This window comes from Salmo salar, chromosome ssa09, assembly GCF_905237065.1.
Source record: "Salmo salar chromosome ssa09, Ssal_v3.1, whole genome shotgun sequence".
NCBI classification, from domain to species: Eukaryota; Metazoa; Chordata; class Actinopteri; order Salmoniformes; family Salmonidae; genus Salmo; species Salmo salar.
In genome coordinates, this window is record NC_059450.1 from 12,168,591 (window position 1) to 12,181,022 (window position 12,432).

The window sequence follows — 12,432 nt, forward strand, 5'->3', positions numbered from 1 at the left end:
TAGCATTTTCAGATAATTACACATTGCACGCTCTGGTATATCAACTGCACTCAAGTATCAAGTGTGGGCTTTACCTCAAAGAAGGTCCAAGAATTCCTGAAGCAAGTTGTGTTCTATCTGGTATCATATGAAAAGAAGCACAGTGAAAAAGTACAACATTTTCTGCAACGTGTTAGACTGATCCAATGAACCATTGCATTTCTGTTCAGAATGTTGTATCAAGACTGCCCAAATGTGCCTAATTTGTTTATTAATAACTTATCATGTTCAAAACTGTGCACTCTCCTCAAACAATAGCATGGTATTCTTTCACTGTAATAGCTATTGTAAATTGGACAGTGCAGTTAGATTAACAAGAATTTAATCTTTCTGCCAATATCAGATATGTTTATGTCCTGGGAAATGTTCTTGTTACTTACAACCTCATACTAATCGCATTAGCCTACGTTAGCTCAACCGTCCCGCAGGGGACCCTAAGAAAGACAAAAGTAATCTGTACTCTGACAAATGCACAAAGACTGACTCATCTGTGTCGAAACTCTTCCATCTCCACTTACTAAAGAGGATTATAAAATATTAAGCAATGCCGACAAGTGGTTCAATGACCGAATAATTGCGGGTACCATTATCTTTTGAAGTCACACCTTAAGTAAAAATGTGTGTTAATGTCACCTGTGTCTTTTGCGAGTCAGGAATTACAGAGTCTGCTTTGTGACAGCAAAGGGGTTATGCCAAATGTGCCTGGAACGGTGCACAATTGGTGGCGTTTTGATCATGTGATAGCGCCTGTGAAATTAAAGTCACATGGGACAGTTATAGCTATGCAACATATACTGTAGTTAGTAGAACTAAATGCATTACATTAAATCTTACAATTATGGATTCCTTATGCCAATATGAAAGAGAATTAAAGGATACACAACTTCCACTTCAGAAATACCTGGCATTACAGTATCTGGCAATGAATGGATTTGTGGTGGATGTGACACTAAACTATGAATTTTCTCGTCAATTTTAGAAAACAGTCAGACGGTAGTAGTTGTGATGTTTATGTGTGCTTATTCTCTGAAGCAGCCTTATTAGATAGAGGGCCATGTGAAAACGCTTTGTAAAAATGGCATGCGAGAGTCTGTTTCACCGTGCATCAGTTATCAGAGAGAAAATGACAAATACATTTAAAACTGAACAGAAAATGCCTTTATTGAGCTTGATAATCAGCAAGTCTCCGTATTATGTATCGTCTTCCAATCTTGTCTCTATTTGTCACGTCCTGACCAGTAAAAAGGGTCATTTGCCATAGTAGCATGGTCAGGGGGTGGCATGGGGGTTGTTTTGTGTGTTTTGGGGTTTGTTTATTTCTAGGGGAATTTGTTCTAGTTTTCTATTTCTATGTTTCGTTTTCCATGTTTGGCCGAGTATGGTTTCCAATCAGAGACAGGTGTCTTTCGTTGTCTCTGATTGGAAGCCATACTTAGGCAGCCTGTTTTCCTTTATGTTTTGTGGGTGGTTATTTTCCGTTTAGTTGTCGTACCTGACGGAACTGTTTGAGCGTTTGTTATTTTGTGGTTTAAAGTGCATTTCATTAAAAGTAAAAGATAGGCACTCAACACGCTGCGCCTTGGTCTAATCCTTTCGACGCCTGTGACACTATTATTGGGTTTGAAAACATGGTTAATAGAACTTAACAGTATACTGCTAACCTTGATAGAAAAGAAACACATAGAGGCCTATAACTTGTAATGAATGTCCTCCACTGTTGTTTTGAAAGCTTGATTATTAACTAGGTAATAAGCCTTTACAGTATACTGCTAACCTTGATAGATAAGAAGCCAATATCCATTGCTGTTCAGAAAGTGTGATTATACTGTGTCCTAATAGACTGGTTAATATTCATTACATTTAACTTGAAAATAGAGATTTTTGTTTTGATAAGTGTCTTTTGTGTTTCTTTTTTGTTGAGTGTGTATTGATTTCAGCAACATGGATAGTACCAGTCCATTTACAGCTGTGTTCCTGGATGTGTACGACATAGCCCGACATAGTCCCCCATCAAAACTACACATATTTGGTTAGTAGAGACCCTAATGAATATTTCCCACCCCACTTTAACTGAGAAAGGTAAGCACATATATATCCATTGTAAGGGAAAGGGAAAGGGGGATACCTAGTCAGTTGTAGAACTGAATGCCTTCAACTGAAATGTGTCTTCTGCATTTAACCCAAACCCTCTGAACCAGATGCGGGGGGATGCCATAATCGACATCCACGTCTTCGGCACCCGGGGAACAGCACAGTCTATTACAGTGTATTGCATTAGGCGCTATAGAGGGGGCAGAGTGAAAAGCCAGCAGCAGGCCGTGTGACACAGTTCACCTCCAAAACTAAACATATTTTCTTAGTAGAGACCCTACTGTAACGGCTGTCGTAGAGAGGGGACCAAAGGACAGCGTGTTGATTGCTCATGATGAATATTTATTGTAACTCAAAACACTAAAGGAAAAATAACAAAGAGAAAAACAAAAAAGCACAGTTCTGTCAGGTACATAAACTAAACAGAAGACCCACCAACACAGGTGGAAAAAAAACCCTACTTAAGTATGATCTCCAATTAGAGACAATGAGGACCAGCTGCCTCTAATTGGAGATCATCCCCAAAAAAAACGCCCTGACCTACTCTACCATAGAAAATAACATCTTACTATGGTCAGGACGTGACACCTACTGAGTATTTCCCACCCCACTTTAGCTGAGACGGGTGGAAAAGTTATCTCTACAAGCCAACAAGTATCCCATATACCTTGTATTGAATTGCAGTGATTGGAGTGGGTGGAGGAGTCACCAGAACTTTTTATTTAAGATTCACTATGCATAAATTGCTCCAGCATTTCCTGGTTGCTAAAATTCAAATAATTTGCCTAATTTCAGTTTATGTGAAAAAATAAGCATGTATAGTGTAGAGAGTCATTGCACCATCTAAACCGCTGTGAAATATATTTTCCATAACCAAAAATATTGTATTTTCAGCTGTTTGAAGCTGGTGAACAAAACCAAAAGTAAAAGATACAAAAACATAACGTGAAGCATATAAATAGTGCACTTAGAACCGATCTACAACTTCTTAGGTGGCACGGCCTTAACCCTTGTAAGAGGTAATTTTTCCATAGTAGAGTGGTCAGGGCAGACAGGTGGTTGTTTTGGGTGGTTTTGGGTTTTCTGTTTATATGTGTGGTTTTTCTAGATTCCTATTTCTATGTTTTGTTTTCTATGTTTTGGCCAGGTATGGTTTCCAATCAGAGGTAGGTGTCTATCATTGTCTCTGATTGGAAGCCATACTTAGGCAGCCTGTTTTGCCTTTGGGTTTTGTGGGAAGTTGTTTCCATTTAGGCTAGTGTACCTGACGGGACTGTTGTTGGTTGTTTTGTTGTTAAAGTATATTCATTAAAGCAAGGAATGAGCACTATACATGCTGCGCCTTGGTCTCCATTCAACGACCCCTGTGACATTAGGCTTGCTTTCAATGACAGATCAATAAATCCTATTTCTATGTAAATTTGTTCAGGTAGCCCAAAAAGTTTACATATTGCAGCTTTTAACCAGTTGCACAGCAGAATATACCCATTTAAGTTTTGCAGACTATTGAAAAAGTAGGATAATATACATTTGCATTTTATAAAAAGTTTATATCTTTAAATATAGCCTACACAATAGCTTTCAACATACCATTACTTGTGTAATGTTTAAAATAAATGCTGGTATAAATATAAATACACTGCTCAAAAAAATAAAGGGAACACTGAATGAATGAATGAATGAATGAATGAATGAAATAGTCTTATTAAATACTTTTTTCTTTACATAGTTGAATGTGCTGACAACAAAATCACACAAAAATAATCAATGGAAATCCAATTTATCAACCCATGGAGGTCTGGATTTGGAGTCACACTCAAAATTTAAAGTGGAAAACCACACTACAGGCTGATCCAACTTTGATGTAATGTCCTTAAAGCAAGTCAAAATGAGGCTCAGTAGTGTGTGTGGCCTCCACGTGCCTGTATGACCTCCCTACAACGCCTGGGCATGCTCCTGATGAGGTGGCAGATGGTCTCCTGAGGGATCTCCTCCCAGACCTGGACTAAAGCATCCGCCAACTCCTGGACAGTCTGTGGTGCAACGTGGTGTTGGTGGATGGAGCGAGACATGATGTCCCAGATGTGCTCAATTGGATTCAGGTCTGGGGAACGGGTGGGCCAGTCCATCGCATCAATGCCTTCCTCTTGCAGGAACTGCTGACACACTCCAGCCACATGAGGTCTAGCATTGTCTTGCATTAGGAGGAACCCAGGGCCAACCGCACCAGCATATGGTCTCACAAGGGGTCTGAGGATCTCATCTCGGTACCTAATGGCAGTCAGGCTACCTCTGGCGAGCACATGGAGGGCTGTGCGGCCCCCCAAAGAAATGCCACCCCACACCATGACTGACCCACCGCCAAACCGGTCATGCTGGAGGATGTTGCAGGCAGCAGAACGTTCTCCACGGCGTCTCCACACTCTGTCACGTCTGTCACATGTGCTCAGTGTGAACCTGCTTTCCTCTGTGAAGAGCACAGGGCGCCAGTGGCGAATTTGCCAATCTTGGTGTTCTCTGGCAAATGCCAAACGTCCTGCACGGTGTTGGGCTGTAAGCACAACCCCCACCTGTGGACGTCGGGCCCTCATACCACCCTCATGGAGTCTGTTTCTGACCGTTTGGCCAGACACATGCACATTTGTGGCCTGCTGGAGGTCATTTTGCAGGGCTCTGGTAGTGCTCCTCCTGCTCCTCCTTGCACAAAGGCCGAGGTAATGGTCCTGCTGCTGGGTTGTTGCCCTCTTACGGCCTCCTCCACGTCTCCTGATGTACTGGCCTGTTTCCTGGTAGCGCCTCCATGCTCTGGACACTACGCGGACAGACACAGCAAACCTTCTTGCCACAGCTCGCATTGATGTGCCATCCTGGATGAGCTGCACTACCTGAGCCACTTGTGTGGGTTGTAGACTCCGTCTCATGCTACCACTAGAGTGAAAGCACCGCCAGCATTCAAAAGTGACCAAAACATCAGCCAGGAAGCATAGGAACTGAGAAGTGGTCTGTGGTCACCACCTGCAGAACCACTCCTTTATTGGGGGATGTCTTGCTAATTGCCTATAATTTCCACCTGTTGTCTATTCCATTTGCACAACAGCATGTGAAATTTATTGTCAATCAGTGTTGCTTCCTAAGTGGACAGTTTGATTTCACAGAAGTGTGATTGACTTGGAGTTACATTGTGTTGTTTAAGTGTTCCCTTTATTTTTTTGAGCAGTGTATAAAAATGCAATACATCAAATTATCCATGAACTTTTTCAAAGGTGGTTGCAATGCTGTGAAAAACAGTTCTACTGCACGAGTGCAAAAAAAACATCGATATTCACAAAGTTTAGTATGTCTTTGCAGGTGGAGTCTTATAAAAAAAAAGATTCTGCGATCGTACTGCTAGCATAATATCCTGCTGCTAGGAGAACAGTTCAATTGTAAAAATCTTTGGTAATACTGCATGGGGATTCACAGTCAGATGCTTCCCTGTCTGTGCTGTCCAAACGAGTTTCGCAGAACTTTTTAGAGGTGATTTGGGGCCATCATGCGGTCATGGTGTGTAGGTACAAATAAGGTGAGGTCAAGCATCAGAGATGTGTGGGCATTTCGCAGGTGAAATTTCATATTCTTATTTTTTTGTGTTATCCAGAGAAACACTTTCTTTACTGCGTGAATAAATGGTTTCGGTCAAGAGTTCCTTTTTCCTTTAAACAACATCGGAGTTGCACACCAAATCCCAGTCATGACTATAGCTCAGCATTCAACACCATAGTAACCTCCAACCCCGCCCTGTGCAACTGGGTCCTGGACATCCTGACGGGCCTCCCCCAGGTGGTGAAGGTAGGAAACAACACCTCCACTTCGCTGATCCTCAACACTGGGGCCCCACAAGGGGGTGTGCTCAGCCCCCTCCTGTACTCCCTGTTCACTCATGACTGCGTGGTCAAGCACACCACCAACTCAATCATCAAGTTTGCAGACGACACAACAGTAGTCAGTTAGATTACCAACAATGATGAGACAGCCTACAGGAAGGAGGTGAGGGCTCTGGGAGTGTGGTGCAAGGAAAATAACCTCTCACTCAACATCAACAAAACAAAGGAGATGATTGTGGACTTGAGGAAACAGCAGAAGGAGCCCCCCCTCATCCACAGGACCGTATTGGAGAAGGTGGAAAGCTTCAAGTTCCTCGGCGTACACATCACTGACAAGCTGAAATGGTCCACCCACACAGATAGTGTGGTGAAGAAGGTGCAACAGCACCTCTTCAACCTCAGGAGGCTGAAAAATGTGGCTTGTCACCTAAAACCCACAAACTTTTACAGATGCACAATTGAGAGCATCCTGTCGGGCTGTATCAACGCCTGGTACGGCAACGGCACCGCCCACAACCTGCAGGGGTCTCCAGAGGGTGGTGCGGTCTGTCCAACGCATCACCGGGGGCAAACTACCTGCCCTCCAGGACACCTACAGCACCTGATGTCACAGGAAGGTCACAAAGACCATCAAGGACAACAACCACCCGAGCCACTGCCTGTTCACCCTGCTATCATTCAGAAGGCGAGGTCAGTACAGGTACATCAAAGCTGGGACCGGGAGACTGAAAAACAGCTTCTATCTCAAGGCCATCAGACTGTTAAATAGCCATCACTAGCACAGAGAGGCTGCTGCCTATATACATAGACTTCAACTCACTGGCCACTTTAATGGGACACTAGTCACTTTAATAATGTTTACATATCTTGCATTACTCATCTCATATGTATATATTGTATTCTATACTACTCTCTCAGTCTATGCCGCTATCAGTTAAAGGTAAGACCCAAGTGCAGACTGAAGTAACAATGTTTATTGTTACAGGGGCAGGCAAATGACAGGTCAAGGCAGGCAGGGCTCGATAATCCAGATTGGAGCAAAGGTACAGGACGGCAGGCAGGCTCAGGCAGAGTTCAGTAACCCAGAGGTGGAGCAAAGGTAATGGCCAGCAGGCAGACGGGTACAGGGTCAGGACAGGCAAGGGTCAAAAACCAGGAGGACAAGAAAAAGAGAGGCTGGGAACAGACAGACGCTGACAGAACAAACGCTGGTAAGCTTGACAAACAAGATGAACTGGTTCTGAAAAGACAGAAAACACTGGTATAAATACTAAGAGGATAAGTGGGGAAGATGGGCAACACATGGAGGGGTGGAGACAAGCCAGGTGAAACAGATCAGGGCGTGACAGCCGCTCTGTCATTGCTCATCCATATGTTTATATAGTCTTAATTCCATTCCTTTACTTAGATTTGTGTGTATTGGGTATTTGTTGTGAAATTGTTAGATATTACTTGTTAGATATTACTGCACTGTCAGAGCTAGAAACACAAGCATTTTGCTACACCCGCAATAACATCTGCTAAACACGTGTATGTGACCAATAACATTTGATTTGATGATTTGCAACACACAATGCACAATATGAATTATCATGCATAAATAAAATATGGAAATATTGAAATACAATATTGAGAACTTTTTCAATAATACGCCCTTGTCAACATTGACAAAATACAATTACATTTCCTCCAATGGTTATGGAATTAAACAATTCAGCGTGACAATTGGCATGCTCTTAGCACATATGAGAACACAATACTATCTTTATCCATCGGAAACGCTAAAGGCATATACGACGACCAGTGACCACAGAATGATACTGATCATGAGTGACTGAACCTGTCGGACATTGAGTACCTGGTTACCAATCAGAAGAGGCTCTAATACCCACAAACTGTATATGTGTAACGGCTGTCGTTATGTAGAGAGGACCAAGGCGCAGCAGGTTGCATGTTCAACATATATATTTATTAAATAAATGTGAACACGAGGAAAACAAAGACCGACAGTTTCACATGCTATACTTACAACAGCAGTGCGAAATGCAATTACCCACAAATGACAAACCAAACACACACCTACTTATAGGACTCCCAATCAGAGGCAACTAAAAACACCTGCCTCCAATTGAGAGTCCAGCACCCAAACCTACACATAGAAAAACTAACCTAGAACATACTAATTCAGAAACATACACCCAAAACCCAGGAACACAAAAATAACACACCCCCATACAAAACAAACATAACTCTGCCACGTCCTGACCAAATATAATACAAATAATACCTAAATACTGGTCAGGACGTGACAATATGTTATTGAATGAACTGTCCCTACATGCAAACATGGTACATATGTACACTAAATTATACAAGCAGTAGGCACCATTCATCACACACTATTATGAACCAGTTGATTTCATGTGCTGCGTTAGCAAAAAAAACTACAGTAAAAACCCGTGGATAACACAGTATGACAAAATGTGGTCGAACGGATCGAACTCCTGGAACCTCTCCACCAGTTCAAACAGCTGCTTGTACCCCTCTGGGTAGACATGGCCCGTCAGTAACATCCTCCTGCAACCCCATCTCCTTCAGCAGCTTAGGACCACTGTCTGGACTCCACATACTGGGAGAGAGGGGGAGGGTAGGGGAGAGAGAGGGAAGGTAGTTGGAGAGAGAGGGAGGGTAGGGGGAGAGTGAGGAAAAGGGCAAACTTGATTATCAATGTGGCCAAGGATTAAAATCGAATCAAATCAAAATGTATTTGTCACATGCGCCGAATACAACAGGTGTAGACCTTGCAGTGAAATGCTTACTTGCAAGCCCTTAACCAACAATGCAGTTTTCAGAAAAATAAGTCTTAAGTAAAAAATTGATAAGTAAAAAATGTAAAATGAAAGTAAAAAATAATAATGAACTTTCTCTTCCCTCTTCCTCCATCTACTGTCTCTCTATTGCTCCTCCTTCCTTCAAAAACATTCATTCAGCATTTCCTGTGATGTGTTTTTAGCTGAATCTGTGTTGTTTAATAACATTGTTCATTTCTATGCTGTTGTCGTGTAAAACCAATAAGACATTGTCCACATGAATAACACAAACCCAGTAGCTGGAGCATTGTTATGGAGCTATGAGTTTGCTGTTGTTTGCGTGGATTTATTGTGATATGGGATGTACTTGTCCATTAACAACACCACTGTCTCTACCAGGACAGTGACGGCCACAGCAGACAGGTTCCTGTGGGTCAGGGCTGAGGGGGACGTTCGGTCTGTTCTAGTCTGCTGGGGCTGAGGCCAGCCAGGGTCAGAGAACAGCTAGTCCAGGCTTAACTTCTCTAGGATAGGGGGCAGTATTTTAACGTCCGGATGAAAGGCGTGCCCAAATTAAACTGCCTGCTTCTCGGGCCCAGAAGGTAGGATATGCATATTATTAGTAGATTTGGATAGAAAACACTCTGACGTTTCTAAAACTGTTTGAATGATGTCTGTGAGTATAACAGAACTCATATGGCAGGCAAAAACCTGAGAAAAAAATCCAACCAGGAAGTGACTTGTAGTTTTTCTGTCTAATCCCTACAGTGTCTGTGGGGTCATTTTGCACTTCCTAAGGCTTCCATTGGCTGCCAACAGCCTTTAGAAACTTGTTTCAAGCGTCTACTGTTACTGGGCAGAGAATAGGAGCTCAGTCAATTAGTGGACTGCCTGGGACCAGTGAGTTGTTTACTGCGCAGGCACACTGGTGTGTCGCTCCTTCTTTTTCCTCTGTAATGAATACGCTATTGTCCGGTTGGAATATTATCGAAGTTTTATGTTAAAAAGACCCTAAGGATGGATTGTAAACATCGTTTGACATGTTTCTACGAATGGTAATGGAACTATTTGACTTTTCGTCTCTGGTTTTGCGCTCTCGCGTTATGCCTTTGGATTAGTGATCTGAACGCGCGAACAAAACTGAGGTATTTGGACATAAATATAGAGTATTTCGAACAAAAAGAACATTTCTTGTGGAGTGCATTCTGGGAGTGCATTCCGACGAAGATCAGCAAAGGTAAGGGAAGATTTATAATACTATTTCTGAGTTTAGTTGACTCCAGAACTTGGCGGGTAACTGTATAGCTTGCTTTGATGGCTGAGCTCTGTACTCAGAATATTGAAAAATGTGCTTTCGCCGTAATGCGATTTTAAAATCTGACACAGCGGTTGCATTAAGGAGAAGTGTATCTATAATTCTTTCAATAACTATTGTACATTTTATCAACGTTTATGATGAGTATTTTTGTAAATTGATGTGCTCATTCACCGGAAGTTTTGGTGGGAATACATTTTCTGAACATCACGCGCCAATGTAAAATGGGGTTTATGGATATAAATATGAACTTATCCAACAAAACATACATATATTGTGTAACATTGAGTCCTGGGAGTGTCATCTGATGAAGATCATCAAAGGTTAGTGATTCATTTTAGCTGTATTTCTGGTTTTTGTGACGCCTCTCCTTGCTTGGAAAATGGCTGTGTGGTTTTTCTTGTCTCTGCGCTGTTCTAACATAATCTAATTTTATGCTTTCGCCGTAAAGCCTTTTTGAAATCGGACACTGTGGTTGGATTAAGGAGAATTTTATCTTTAAAATGGTGAATAATACTTGTATGTTTGAGAAATTTGAATTATGAGATTTTTGTTGTTTTGAATTTGCCGCCCTGCTATTTCACTGGCTGTTGATAGTGTGTACCGCGGGTGGGACTCTAGCGTCTCAGATGTCCCAGAGAGGTTAAGGTCCGTTTCTGGATCAGGACCCTGGGGTTACAGGTAGAGGCAGGCTGCCTCAGGGTGGGCCTAGCCCAGGGATGGCAACACGCACAGTGTACACACCTGGGTAGATAGATGGTGAGAGGGAGGAGGGATGACAGTCACATGCTGTGAATGGAGGAGGAGCAGAGGTTAGGAAGAAGCGATAAGGGAAGAATTCTGAGTAAGCGTCTCTATGGTTAGGGGTGGGACTAAATATGATTCTGGGTGCAATAGTTTTTGGTTAGACACCACTCAATGAGAACTTTTTTCATGAGTAGAGACTGTCTGCATCTTTGCTTAGTTTGGAAAAATAGTTATGACAGCTTAAGTTGATGGGGACCACGTCTATGCACTGTACTGTCAACCTAAACATGTCATGCTGCACAAACACATGTCCTTGAAATATGACAATGTCCCGATTGTAACTAACATTCCAGCTGGCACGCAAGCCCGACACCACGTGACTTCAGTTAGCTAAGGATCTATGACCAAAATCTATTCTCATTGTTACATTCATTTTAGATCGCTACATGCAGCTGTGTGAATAATTTCCCTTAGCTAGCTGAGTTCGAATCGGATCAAGGATTTAGCAAGCAAGCTAGCTTGCTATATCAAACAGATGTAGACAAAGCTGAGGGCGGTAGTTAGCTAGTTAGCTTGTTAGTTACATTATCATTGTATACCAGCCTAAACTTTTACTTTAGATAGCTAAACATGCCAAAACAGTTTGGAGATATCTGTATGTCTGGCTAGTTCGCTTGCATGCCTTTTATTATTACGGAAACTGAAGTGCAACATTGTCTTTAGCAAGTAGCTAGCTTGCTACCTTTCAAGTAATTTGGCAAGCTGATCAGCCACATCAAGTATGATAAATCACGCAAAAACCTCTTCCTTGATGGGGATTAACGACGGTTGGCATCCAATGTTAATGGTGCATTACTGCCACCTGCTGGATGGGGTATTCAATAACAAACTTAAAAACCATTATGGGAAAGATCATCCAAAATTAAACACTTCAACAAACAAAACCCATCCCACTTCTTCAATCACAGTCCACTCCAAAATCCATCCCTATACAGGCTCAGGGGCTTGTGATGTCGGAACATTCACTGACAGGATGGGAGACATGCTGGACACTCCTTAACCTTGCCACCTCATTCTCCTTCACACTAACAGGGCATTCCATGAATTCAGGCGCATGTTCACCTCCACAGTTGCAACATTTCAGTTCATCTGGCATGCGATACTCTTCCCTTCTGCACACACTTGACACATTAGAAAATCTTTTACATTTTTGACATTGAAGGGGTTTGTACACAAAAGCTCTTACAAGGTATCTCATGAATCCTAACTTTATATGAAAACATTTACATTTAAGTCATTTAGCAGACGCTCTTATCCAGAGCGACTTACAAATTGGTGCATTCACCTTATGATATCCAGTGGAACAACCACTTTACAATAGTGCATCTAAATCTTTTAAGGGGGGGGTTAGAAGGATTACTTTATCCTATCCTAGGTATTCCTTAAAGAGGTGGGGTTTCAGGTGTCTCCGGAAGGTGGTGATTGACTCCGCTGTCCTGGCGTCGTGAGGGAGCTTGTTCCACCATTGGGGTGCCAGAGCAGCGAACAGTTTTGACTGGGCTGAGCG